The following is a 13,572-nucleotide window of genomic DNA, read 5'->3' on the forward strand; positions in this document are numbered from 1 at the left end:
TATTTTAAATATTAATCCACGGCTTCAATAATTAGCTTCATTCACACTCTCACTTTAAGGCCCTGTAGATGTAATCCAAAGCCAAAGAAAATTGGCAATTTTAAAGCTCATCTAATTTTCATTCAATCAGAACTCTCATCAAGTACCCAAGGGCCTGAGAAGGACCCAACATGGGGAAACAGCTGGGAGAGGATGCTTCACAAGGTTTCTGATCTGTTGAACCAACAACCCTGGAACACGCCTGACTACACAAAATATTTTTCAGCTGGGCTGCCTGGTTTCTAGTCACACCTGCAATAAATAGAGGCCAATAATTTGCAAAAATAAAACCTGTAATAGAAACCTGCTACTTTATAATTAACATTTCACAAACAGCTGTAAGTAAACTGCCATGGCAGGGTAGGCAACCTTTTGAAGCTGGAGGGGTAAGCAGTGTAACAGAAGCTCTTACCTGCACACCTGCCAATTTATGCATGTGTGCACACTTACAAACATTTTCCTCTATGCAGAAATATCTCCGTGTTCACATATTGCTGAAAGCACCCCCGCCTCCATAGGCATATACTTTTGCACAGATAAATAATACCCTGTCTATGGCCATTTGCTCACTCATTCAGAAACATCCATGTACATCTACTGCCCTTTCCTGATTTTTCTTTGTTCTCAAAAAAAATGTGGGAAGAAATACCCATCTGGTTCCATTCCAAACTGGGAGAAAGACACTGGAAACATGGAGGCTGATTGGAAAGATGGTTTATTGATGAAGGAGAACCACATGTGATTCTGGGCAGCTGACAAAATGGAGTTGAGAGCAGGGGTGGGTTCTAAAAATTTTTACTCCCGGTTCTGTGGATGTGGCTTATTTTGTGGGTGAGGCTTGATGGTCATGTGACAATTATTTAGGATTTAGCAGAGGTACTGGTCTACCAGGCTTTTAACTGCTTGCAGAGCTGTACCAATCTACCCATTTATTTTTTGCAGGCACTGGTCTACCCATTTATTTTTGCAGGCACTGATCTACTCATGTATTTTTGCAGGCACTGATCTACTCATTTGTTTTCTTTTAACACTGATCAGCTGTAGGGCGGCCCTTTGAAGCCCCGTGGCAAGAGTTTAAACAGTTTTTTTTTCCCTCTAGCCATCAGCTGGGACTCAGGAGGCAGCAATAGATTAGGGGTGGGGCCAAATAAAAGGTAAGAATAACGCAGGGGTGGGGGGTGGGCACAGAGGGAGAACGGGTTTGATGATGTCATATCGTCACCGCTACCAGTTTGGGAGAACCGGGCTGAACCGGGAGGAACCCACCACTGGTTGAGAGTGGGGGTTTTTTATACCTTCTTTGGGTTTGCACTTAAACTTCCTGTTCCTGTGCAAGAACATGTATTCTCATTTAGGGAAATATAATATTTTGATTTTTTAAAATATTCCTCAAAATGTTTCATTCTTCTAGAGGGGAGGGGGCGGTTCCCACAAACATTTACAAAACCAAGAAGCCCAGAAAAAAAGCCATGAGATTTGGTGTTGCTGCAGGACCAGGCAAGAGTTTGAGTGCCTGCGAAGTTGCACAAGATCCAGCAGTGAGAGGAAGGGGAAGGAATTGGGGCGAGAGGCTGAGCAATCCCATGGCAGGGGGGGACTGGCCTAGGCAGTCACAGGCATCCTGGTACCTTCCTTTAGGATTAGGGTGTGCAGGTAAACCTCGACTTACAACAGTTCATTTAGTCACTGTTCAAAGTTACAACGGCACTGAAAAGCGTGACTTATGACCATTTTTCACACTACGACCATTGCAATATCCTCATGGTCACGTGACCAAAATTCAGACACTTGGCAACGGGTTCATATTTATGAGAGTTGCAGTGTCCTGGGATCATGTGATCCCCTTTTGCAACTTTCTGACAATGAGGAAGCCAGATTCACTTAATCGCGTTACTAGCTTAACAACTGCAGTGATTTACTTAACAGTTGTGGCAAGAAAGGTTGTAAAACGGGACAAAACTCACCAAATGTTTCACTCAGCAACATAAATTTTGGTCGTAAGTTGAGGACTACCTGTACATGTTTTATTTCCTGACAATAGAGGAGGGAGTTCTGTATACAGATTTTTTTTTTATTACAAAAAAAAAAAAAACCCATATTCTTGACAGCCATTTCCATCGCAAGTTACAAAAATGGACTACAGTGGCAAAATACATTTTATTAACTTATTAAACTTTTGAAAAAGGAAAGAACTTGAATTAGTGTATATCAGGGGTGGGTTCTACTTACCTTTACTACTGGTTCGCAACAGGGCTGTGCGCGCGCTCTTCTGCGCATGCACAGATCAACTATGATGATGTCCGGGTCAGTGGGCAGAGCCTCCCGCCGGTTTTACTACCGGTTCTTGTGAACCAGTCTGAACTGGGGGCAACCCACCACTGGTGTATACCTGATATGGATATGGATACTTTTCTGGATTAGCAAATCTCCCAGCTGTCCAGAAACTCCAGAGCTTTGAGTTATTGACAGCCAGTTTTTGTTCTTGAGGCTTCTTTTACCACAAGTTCCCTAATGAGGTACCATGTACAGGTAGTCTTCAACTTACAACAGTTCATTTAGTGACCGTTCGAAGTTACAATGGTACTTTAAAAAGTGGCTTATGACCAGGGGTGGGTTCTAAATTTTTTTACTACTGGTTCTGTGGGCGTGGCTTATTTTGTGGGTGTGGCTTGGAGGTCATGTAACTAGGTGGGCATGGCTAGCTGGTCAGAGTCATTTCTGGAAGGTCCTCGCACTTACGACCAGTCCTCGCACTTACGACCCGACTCATTTGTTTGCTTTTAACACTGATCAGCTGTAGGGCGGCCCTTTGAAGCCCCGCGGCAAGAGTTTAAACAGTTTTTTTCCCTCTAGTCATCAGCTGGGACTCAGGAGGCAGCAATAGATTGGGGGTGGGACCAAATAAAAGGTAAGAATAACGTGGGGGGGTGGGGGGGTGGGAGGGCGGGGGGGGGAGAACCGGTTCGGTGATGTCATATCATCACCGCTACCGGCTCGGCCGGACTGGACCGAACCAGGAGAAACCCACCACTGCTTATGACTGCTTTTCACACTTATGACCATTGCAGCATCCCTATGGTCACATGATCAAAATTCAGATGCTTGGCAACTGGTTCATATTTATGATGGCTGCAGTGCCTTGGAGTCATGCGATCAGCTTTTGCAACCTTCCGACAAGCGGAAGATGGAGTCTCAATGGAGACTCACTTAACAACTGTGTCACTAAGTTGATGACTGCAGTGATGCACCTAACAATGGTGGCAAGAAAAGTAAAATTTTAACAATCAACAATCACTTAGCAACATACATTTTGGGCTTAGTTGTAACTCGAGGACTACCTGTACACATATCTCTGTGTGTTGTTGTATAGGCTCTGCATATTTAACACCTAAGTAAAATAGGCAAGGAAATGTGTCATCGTAAGTTATTTCAGTTGAAATACTGGACTTAATTACGATGACAGGACAGAGTGACTGAAGGAAGCCAAGATGCTTCTTTTTAAATGATCTTGTCACTATTAAATCTGTCAGACCTAGCCATTTTCCGGGGGATGATGATGATGAAAAGAAGCTTTCATTTGAGGAGGTGTGGAATTTAAAAAGCAGGAGAAGATGTAGGGATGTCTGCAGTGATGCTGGCACTGGTGGTACTGAAGGCACGGCGGATTGCAGCCATGCTTTGATCTTAGTGCAGCAGATGTATTAGAGAGGTGATTCAGATATTTTGAGTGACTGCATAGAATATTTTGGCAGATCCTATTTGCTATGCATGAAAACAGCTGTTTGGACCTGTCTTCCCTTATTTACAAAGTCTTTAAAAAGACAGGTGCAAACTGGGTGATCCAAGACCCGATTCTCTTGGAGTTAAATGGAAGACGGATAAAAAGGAGCAAGCTTTGCTCTCCTGGTTGTGGTCCGCCATTTTGAATCCAATGATCATTGTTGCAGAAGCCCCTGAGAATACACCTCCTCTTTGTATGTAACAGGTAGTCCTCGATGTACAACCACAATTGAGCCCAAAATTTATGTTGCTAAGCGAGACACTTGTTCAGTGAGTTTTGCCCCATTTTGCGACTTTTCTTGCCACTGTTGTTAAGTGAATCACTGCAGTTGTTAAGTGAATCTGGCTTCCCCATTGACTTTGCTTGTCAGAAGGTCGCAAAAGGGGATCACATGATTCGGGGATACTGCAACCGTCATAAAGATGAACCAGTTGCCAAGCATGCAAAGTTTGGTCGCGTGTCCATAGGGATGCTGCAGTGATTGTAAACGTGAACAACGGTCATAAGCCACTTTTTTCATTGACGTAACTTCAAACGGTCACTAAATGAGCTGTTGTAAGTCGAGGACTACCTGTATTGATTAGGCTGTCATTCAAAGACAAAGCTATATCACCCCTTTATTTCCTAGGATTGGTCCCAAAATGCATAGAATGAAAATCATGTGCAGTGATAATACCACTTGATAATGCCTTGGTAAGGCCACACTTAGGACTAAAGGTGACATGATAGCAGGGTTAAAATATCTAAGGGGCTACCACAACAAAGAGGGAGTCAAGCTATTCTCCAAAGTACCTGAGGGTAGGACAAGAAGCAATGGGTGGAAATTAATCAAGGAGAGAAGCAATTTAGAATTAAGAAGAAATTAATCAGTGGAACAACTTGCCTCCAGAAGTCGTGAATGCTCCAACACTGGAAGTTTTTAAGAAGAGATTGGACAACTATTTGTCTGAAATGGTATAGGGTTTCCTGCCTAAGCAGGGGGTTGGACTAGAAGACCTCCAAGGTCCCTTCCAACTCTGTTATTCTATTCTATTCTGGGAAAAATGCAATTGAACCTAATGAGACTTATTTCTGAGCACACATTGTTATTTTTTGAAATAAGTTAATGTTATATTATCGCTTCAAAGACCTGTTCTTCATTAAAACTGCTATGGGAACAGGGAATGATGATTGGGAGAAGAGGGAACACTTGATCTTGTAGTCTTCTTTCACAAAAAGTGGTGATAGTATGTGAAAATGGACAATCATATAACCTTCTTGGTCACCTTCTAAGAAAGATAACTGCAAGAACCTCACACTTCATTCCCAGGAATTAAATCACACTTGTCTATTCTTTTTTTTTTCCCCAAAAAAAAAGTGTGTTCTTTCCATCAGATTGAGTACAACCGGAATAAAATTGGAATAATTGCAATTATGCTAATAATAATTGTCAGATAAGAATAAAAGTGGAATTATAATTGCAATTATGCCAATGGTAATTGTCAGATAACTAACTATGAACTTCTTGTTGATAGGAGCTACTTGACAGTTACGGCACTTGTGCTTTTTCCAATTCAAATGCTCGTCCCTTAAAAGGAAAGCTTTCCTGCTCTGACTGGCTTTGCCAAAAATTATAGAGTTTTGTGAGAAAAGATTTTTTTTCTTGCTTGATCCCTAAGAAACCGAGGCAGCAGTTCTGACTGAGTATACAGTTAGTATACAGTTACTATTCTAATACTACCTTTATTTTGCATTGTAGCTAGGGACATATTTTATACTAGCAGAAAATCATTTATCATGTACGCACTTGGCTTTAACCCATTTATTCCCTCTTTTTCTAGAACACCTTTCTGTACCATATTCCATCCTACTCTGGATGCTGAAAGCAGTTCTGGGGGGAAAGGACCAGAGGTGGGTTTTAGCAGGTTCAGACCAGTTCTGGAGAACCGGTAGCGGAAATTTTGAGTAGTTCAGAGAACTGGTAAATACCACCTCTGACTGGCCCCGCCCCATCTATTCTCTGCCTCCTGAGTCCCAGCTGATCGGGAGGAAATGGGGATTTTGCAGTAACCTTCCCTTGGAGTGGGGAGGGAATGGAGATTTTACAGTATCCTTCCCCTGACATGCCCACCAAGCCACGCCCGCCAAGCCACTCCCACAGAACCGGTAGTAAAAAAATTTGAAACCTACCACTGGAAAGGACGGGAAGAAAAATAGGGATACCCTGTCTTGAACAAGTGAAAACACTTCCTGCTAGTGCACTGAATAAAACCCCTCATGTTTAATTCAATGCTTTAAGCAAAACTGAACATTAGAACAGAAAGACAAAGCTTTCTTCTTTCTCCAGCTATTCTGCAATATGCTGTATTTCTTTTAGTTTCGGCAGCCATCTTAGTGGTGATTTGGTAGCCTGGATGTTTTTATCCTCTGAATCAACCAAAGTTTGAAATCTGCTTGAGAGCAAAGCCAGGGGCTATAATCTGGAGTTTTAGAAGTCTGTAGAGCAGCAATTTTGACTGTTTTTTTTTTCTGCTAACCAACGCAATTCTTCTGGATTGGCTCATTATTTATTTTTATGGTTTATATCCCATCTTTCTGCCTATAGGGCTCTCAGGAGGGCTACTAATAAAGAAGTAAAGTGTGAGCACTTAAAATCTCATAAACACAGTTAAAATCACTGTAAAAGTACCTTGTTATGACTCTGGAATCTCTCTCTCCAGTAGAGATCCACTTCCAAGTTCTTGCTGCTTCTGGGTCTTGAAAAATGAATAGAAGCGGAGTTCATAATAAGTAATAACTCTAATTTCAAAAAGTCACCAAGAAAAGAACCATAGGGCTGAACAACCCACTTAAGTCCCCCAAATCATTTTTCTAGCTCCAAGATTTCTTGAGGGTGTTTTTTTTTTTTTTTTTGCTAAAACTTGGCGACAACATGATATTTTCCCTTCCTTTTATTTCCACAAATAACCCATAAAGCAGCTTTTAGTAGTAAATCTTAGTGAACTAAAAATGAAGTGGGTAGACCTTTTTCCTTTGACTGCCTTGATCGGCACTTGTGAAAGCCAGAAGAGGCCTCTAAACCTACAGTCTTCAAACACTTCCACTCAGGTCCTCTTGTGTTTTTGGAACTTAGCATAAGGAAAAGTTACCCCACACATGAATGCTGCTTTACTGCCCTACTGTAAGGGCTGGTTGAGAAAGGACAATAAAACAAAATTCCTCGCTAAGGAATTTGTGCCACGTCTTTGCCTTAACAAAGATAATTACATTGTCTCTGCAGCACGAATCTATTAATGAGGTAAGTTCAAGACATTTCACCTAGACCTCTTGGGCATGCAGTAGGTTTTCACAATAAGACAAAATTTTTAAATAATAATCGCAGAAACATCGCTAGAAACATTCTTATAAGTGGTTAAATTTGCCAAGGAGTCATGCCAACAAGCCCAAAAGTTCTAAAAAGTAAATGATCACAGAAGGGTGCACTTTCCAAACTTTATTGAGAATTTACATTTTACAAAGATGTTGAAGTGTCATGATAAATGCCTAACTACTATATCTCCCTGATCACCCGGACCTGCAAGGGTTAACTGACCACATATTCCATAATCCCTGTAACCACTCCTTACCTCTTTGCCCCTCCTCCTGGGTACAAAAAGGTCCAACCACATGGTCCACAGATTATTCCAGATGTATACCTGAAGGAGAAAGGTACAAGGTCAGTGACCTTTAGTGCCAATAAACCTACAATAAAGATACAGAAAAGAATTGAAATTTGTCTTTGAGTTATTGGGCTAGATCCATCTTTAACAAAATGGTAGCAGAGGATGGTTGCCCATAACTCCAGATAATGACTGAACCCAACATCTACCCTGAAGAAGCAAACAGAGCACAGACCAGAGCTCTTACCAAGAAGATGGCTGAGAAACTTGCAACCAAAGCCACAGCCATGGAGGAGACAGAAGCTGGAAGCGAGCAGAACTCCAGCCTGGACTCACAATCAGATGAAGAGGAGCCATCCAAGGAAATCACCGCCCCGGAAGAAGAAACAGCACAGAAAATGAATAAATTCAAACTCTCCATCCTGAAACTGATGGAGGCAAGCAGCAACAAAGAAAACCTCATCGCGGACCTTCAAAGCCTCTTCGAGCAACAAGAAGCAGCGATTGAGGCCCCAAAGACCACCGAGAAAGAAAAGCCAGCAAAAAAGGGTAAGCCACCCCAACCCGATGATCCTGAGCTGGCAGAATCCATTTTCACGCCCCCTTCCCGGCGACCATCTTGGGACGAGCACCAGCCAATGGGAAGCCAGGATTTGAATCCCTTGGCGTGAAAATGCCCGAACCCCGAAACAGACGAGGGGGACTCAGAAAGCGACTACGAAGAGCCCGACTCTGAAAGCGACCACGAAGAAACCACAATCACTCAGAAAAAGACACCTACTGATCTCGAGTTGCAAAAGGCAATCGAGACCATCACCGCTGCCCTAGGCTCTGCTTTCGAGCCTCCTGCGGCACTCAATAAATCAAAGAAAAATCCTGGAAAGCACAAGAAGGCCAGGACAACCAACAAAGACCAGGCAACTGAGTCACAGCCAACTAAAAACACCGCGCACACCAACAACCGGCACAAAAGACCGCCCACCTGCAGGAAGAATCAACCGCAGGACTCGAACTCGCCACCCGCTACACCAACAACGCGAGGCCCGAGGGAGAAGAGAAGAACCGGCTACTCACCAATGCCACAACATCCACCAGGCCGATCCACGCAACCAGGGACCAGCGACCACGAGGGAGGATCCGCCGCCGCCGCCATTACCGCCGAGCCGCTGGGTGCAGGCAATCCTCAACCTACGACCTCCGCTGCTGCCGTGCCGCCAACCCGTGAAAGTCCTCGACTTACGACCGCGTCGCCTCCTCACCTTCTGCCCTTCTTCGCCGGGGATCCGGCCATCCAGCAATGGTGTCCACCTTCAGGAGGAATCTTCGGACCCACCGGGGGCGGGTCCAGCCTCCCACCGACAGGCCTAGGCCTAGGCCTGGGAGCTCCAGCAACAGGAACCTCACCCGATGGACTCCAGCACGGAATGAGTTTCGCACATGCCCAGTACCTACCTGTAACAAGAGAAGCAAGTTACATAGATCCAAGCAAGTACAGAATGGCCACAGACATCCCAAAGCCTTATTGTGAGTTCAATCACATTTTGGACCATGGACAGCTTCCCCCAGTAAGTAACCTTACTAACATTTCTGGGGCAAATTATGCCAATTTGCCAAAATTGCAGTTAGATGGGGGTAATGTTATAGAATGGAGTCAACAATTAAGAGTTGCTCTCATGAGAGAGAATGCACTGTTCCTAGCTTACAGACCTCCCCAAAAGCCCTGGTCACTGGAAATTGACTGCATTCATCACAGGGCATTTTGTATCATGTTAACCTCCATTCCATCTGCTATGTATCCATCTATTGAGGACAATCTAACTGTTTCTGATGTTATGCAAAAACTATGTAACCTGTTTTATAGCCAGAGCAGAGCCACTACCACTAGACTATCTAGGGAGTTCCACTCCACCAAGCACAAGGCAGGGGTCCCCATGAGTGAGCACATTTTAAAGATGAATGCTGCAAGGGCAGAGCTCATGAAGAGGGGGGAAATCATCACTGAAGAGAGCATGATAAGCATAATCATAAACTCTCTTGATAGCAGTTGGGACAGCTTCATAACCCAACTAAATAGCCTCAGCTTGCAATACCTAACACTAGGCGCACTGACCAGTCAGCTCGTTGCAGAGGACACTCTGAGGAGGGAACGCCAACTATCCAAAAGGGATCCTAGACCCATGAAGAGGGTGGATTTCCAGGATAGGGCCAGGGATACCTCAGAATGTTATTCTTGTGGGTCAAGGAACCACCTAAAGAGGGATTGCCCCAGGAACCATAGGGACAGGGGACAGCACGACAGTAGAGGGGGAAGGTCACCTGAACTCAGGTACCCAAGGGAAAGAGGGCGAGGGTGGTCACCCAACCCCAGGAAACACCACGAGCGCAGAGACCACTCCAGGGACAGTAACTCTGGCTCTATGTAGGGGATCAGGCACGATGACCCAAATGACAAACATAAGATAGAGAGAAACACATGGCTTCTGGACTCAGGGGCCACAAGTCACACTACTTGTAACCCAGAGCTGCTAGACTCACTCACAGAAGTAGACTCAGAAATAAAGGTGGCAAACCAAAACAAGGTCAAAGTAGTGGGGAAAGGAAACGTACACATCACACAGATAGGGGATTTAAAAGGGGTACTTTACGTACCAGAGATTCCTCACAACGTGCTAGCCATCACAAAGCTGACACGGGACGCAAACATAGAGATAAAATTTAAAGATGGAAAGGCACACTTGATCAAGCAAGGGAAAGAGATAGGAAAGGTAACCATACACGAGGGACTTCCCTACTTCACACCCAACGCAAGGGAGGAAGAAGGCATTGATACCAACATGAACCACAAAGTAGATAAGTATCCAGAAATAGAGGGGGTGCAGCAAGAGGCAGGATGTGGCCATGAGAAGGCAAACAAGTCTGTATCTATCGGCAAGCCATTGCATGATAACTGCGCCCACCTTCTCCACAGGAGGCTGGGACACATAAGCTTCCCCATTGTAAAGAAAATGACGGAATGTACCGAAGGTCTCAAAGTAAAGAACTGTGAAAACTACTTGGAGTGTTCGGTCTGTAAGCGTTCTAAGATCAAGGTTAAGGCCATCCCCAGGGGATCCAAACGAACCACGGAATACTCCTTCCAATTGGTGCATATGGACTTGGTAGGGCCAATGAAACCCTCTGTAGGGCATAGGAAGCGATTCTTCCTCACGATTGTGGATGACTACACCAGATACGGGTATGTCTACTCCCTCAGACACAAAAACGAAGTGTTCCAAAGGTTTAAAGAATTCCACAGAAGAGTAGATATGCAACATAACATGAAAATAAGACAAATAATGACAGACAGAGGCTCAGAATTCATGGCCAAAGAATTCACAAGGTGGCTGAGGGAACAGGGCATAGCGCATTACACCTCTTCACCTTTCTCCCCCTTTCAAAATGGAGTCTCAGAGAGAAAGAACGGAGTATTGCAAACCATGATGAGATGCGCCCTGGAGGATGCTGGGATGGGACAGCATTTCTGGTCAGAGGCATTACACTACGCTAATTACACCCTGAATAGACTGTGGTCAAGCTCTATTAATAAGACACCATACGAGATGCTATACAACAGAAAGCCCAACATCGCACACTTACACATATTCGGCGCCCCAGCTGATGTCCACATTCCCAGACAATTAAGAAAGAAAGGGGAGAAATTATCAAAAAGACAGATTCGTGGATTACGAACCGGGCACAAAGGGCTACAGATTTGTTGACAATAATAACCGTTTTGTGGTTTCCAGATCAGCCAGTTTCCATGAAAACGCAAACTGGTCGAGGGTACACTCCAACGAAATTCCAACCAATAGGGTCACGTTCGAGCATGGCCAAGGGGAAAGGGAGGTCAGAGAGGTCGCAGGGCACAAAGCCAACCATCGCAAGGCGAGCGTCAAAGAGTGGAAAGAAGGGCATCCTTCCCTGAAGATAGATGACCTGACAGACAAAGAGGCAGACAACATGCAGGAAACCGAGCCAGCCCCCAGCAGGCCAATCAGAGAAACCAGAAACAAGCTACCAAAGAAGCTAGAGGACTACGTTATGGCCATCCACAACACCCATTTCACGCCCAGCTCATATGAGGACATCCTCGGGCTCCCCCAGGAAGAGAAAGAAAAATGGATGTCTGCCATGGAGAAGGAGATGGAGAGCCTAAGGAACCTCCAGGTATACTCATCTGCCCAAATTCCAGAGGACAAAAAACCAATAGGAACCAAATGGGTGTTCAGGGTTAAGACATTAGAAGACAACAAGGTCCTATACAAGGCAAGACTAGTCGCGCAGGGTTTCGCCCAAAGATACCCCGAAGACTATACAGACACCTACTCGTCAACCGTCAGGGTGGAGAGTGTCAAAAGCGCCCTGGTGGTGGCCACCATCCTGGGCTTGGAGGTTTTCCAAATCGACGTACAAACAGCGTACCTGCACGCCGAGTTGGATAAAGAGATATACATTAAAGCACCGCCTGGGTACAACGAGGGTGAGAACCAAATCTGGCTGCTGAACAAAAGCCTGTACGGGCTCAAGCAGTCAGACAAAAGGTGGTATGACTGCCTAGCCAAGGCTCTTAGATCCATGGGCTTCGAGGCCACCTCAGCCGACAAATGCTTCTTTACGAAGAAAGAAAACGACACATTCGAAGGTCCACGTTTACGTGGACGACATCTTGTACATCAGCAAACACAAGGACAGATGTGACAAGTTCGCCAATGAACTGGGTAGCCACTTCTCCTTAAAGTCACTTGGAAAGATCGATAGATACCTAGGGGTCCAGGTGATAAAAACCAACAAGGGTTTCCGCCTCTCCCAGAGAGAAAAGATCATCGAGCTGCTGTCCAAATGCAACATGTCTGAAGCAAAACCCAGCGAGACCCCCATGCAACCTGAGTTCCTGAAGACTATGTACGAGGAATCTGAACCTTTCACAGACAATAAGTTGTATAGATCAACGATAGGGTCACTGCTGTATATATCCAACTGGACCAGGCCCGACATCGCCCTAGCCGTCAATCTGCTGTCCAGGCATGTAAGCAAACCCACGGTAACACACTGGAACGCCATCAAAAGACTACTTAGATGCTTAAAATTCAGTGCGGATGCCCTACTCTGCCTAGAACCAGAAACATCCGAGAAACCAAAGCTAACCTGCTATGCTGACGCTGACTGGGCTGGGGACATAGAGTGCAGAAAAAGCACCTCCGGCTACGTGCTACTACTCAACAATTGCCCCATCCATTGGTACACTGGAAAGCAAAAACTGGTGGCCACATCAACTACGGAAGCAGAATTTGTTTGCCTATCAAAGGCTGCAAACAATTTAGTATGGTTCGATGACCTGCTCTGCAACATCTGGGCTGAACCCTCATATCCAATAGTTATCCACGAAGACAACAAGGCAGCAATAGAGATCTCAAGGGCCGATGCCATAGGTCAGCGGTCTAGGCACATTGACATTAAATACAAACACATCAGGCAGTTTTCAGAGATAGGTTTCATTAAGGCAGTACACTGTGACACAGAGGAGCAAACAGCAGATATTCTCACTAAACCCCTACCACATAAACAGCATGCGTACCTCATGTCAAAAATGCGTGTTTACTTGTAATTCATGCCTGTGCCTATGTATTCTCTGTATGTATACAATCACTTCCCCAAGTACCCAGTTAGGCATTTAGAGTAGGTTTTGTCATGATAAATGCCTAACTACTATATCTCCCTGATCACCCGGACCTGCAAGGGTTAACTGACCACATATCCCATAATCCCTGTAACCACTCCTTACCTCTTTGCCCCTCCTCCTGGGTACAAAAGGGTCCAACCACATGGTCCACAGATTATTCCAGATGTATACCTGAAAGAGAAAGGTACAAGGTCAGTGACCTCCAGTACCATCAGTTCTATAATAAAGCTACAGAAAAGAATTGGAGTCTGTCTTTGAGTTATTGGGCTAGATCCAGCTTTTAACATGAAGTTTTGAAGTTTTTAGGTTGGAAAAAGACACTTTTTGTGTGCTAATTCAACACAACTTCGCTATAAGCTATTTGTAGAACACTTTGGATACTAGTATGCTGTCCT

Source organism: Pituophis catenifer, unplaced genomic scaffold, assembly GCF_029215685.1.
Source record: "Pituophis catenifer annectens isolate HBS135680 unplaced genomic scaffold, rPitCat1.0.hap2 SCAF_1, whole genome shotgun sequence".
In the NCBI taxonomy this organism is placed as follows: Eukaryota; Metazoa; Chordata; class Lepidosauria; order Squamata; family Colubridae; genus Pituophis; species Pituophis catenifer.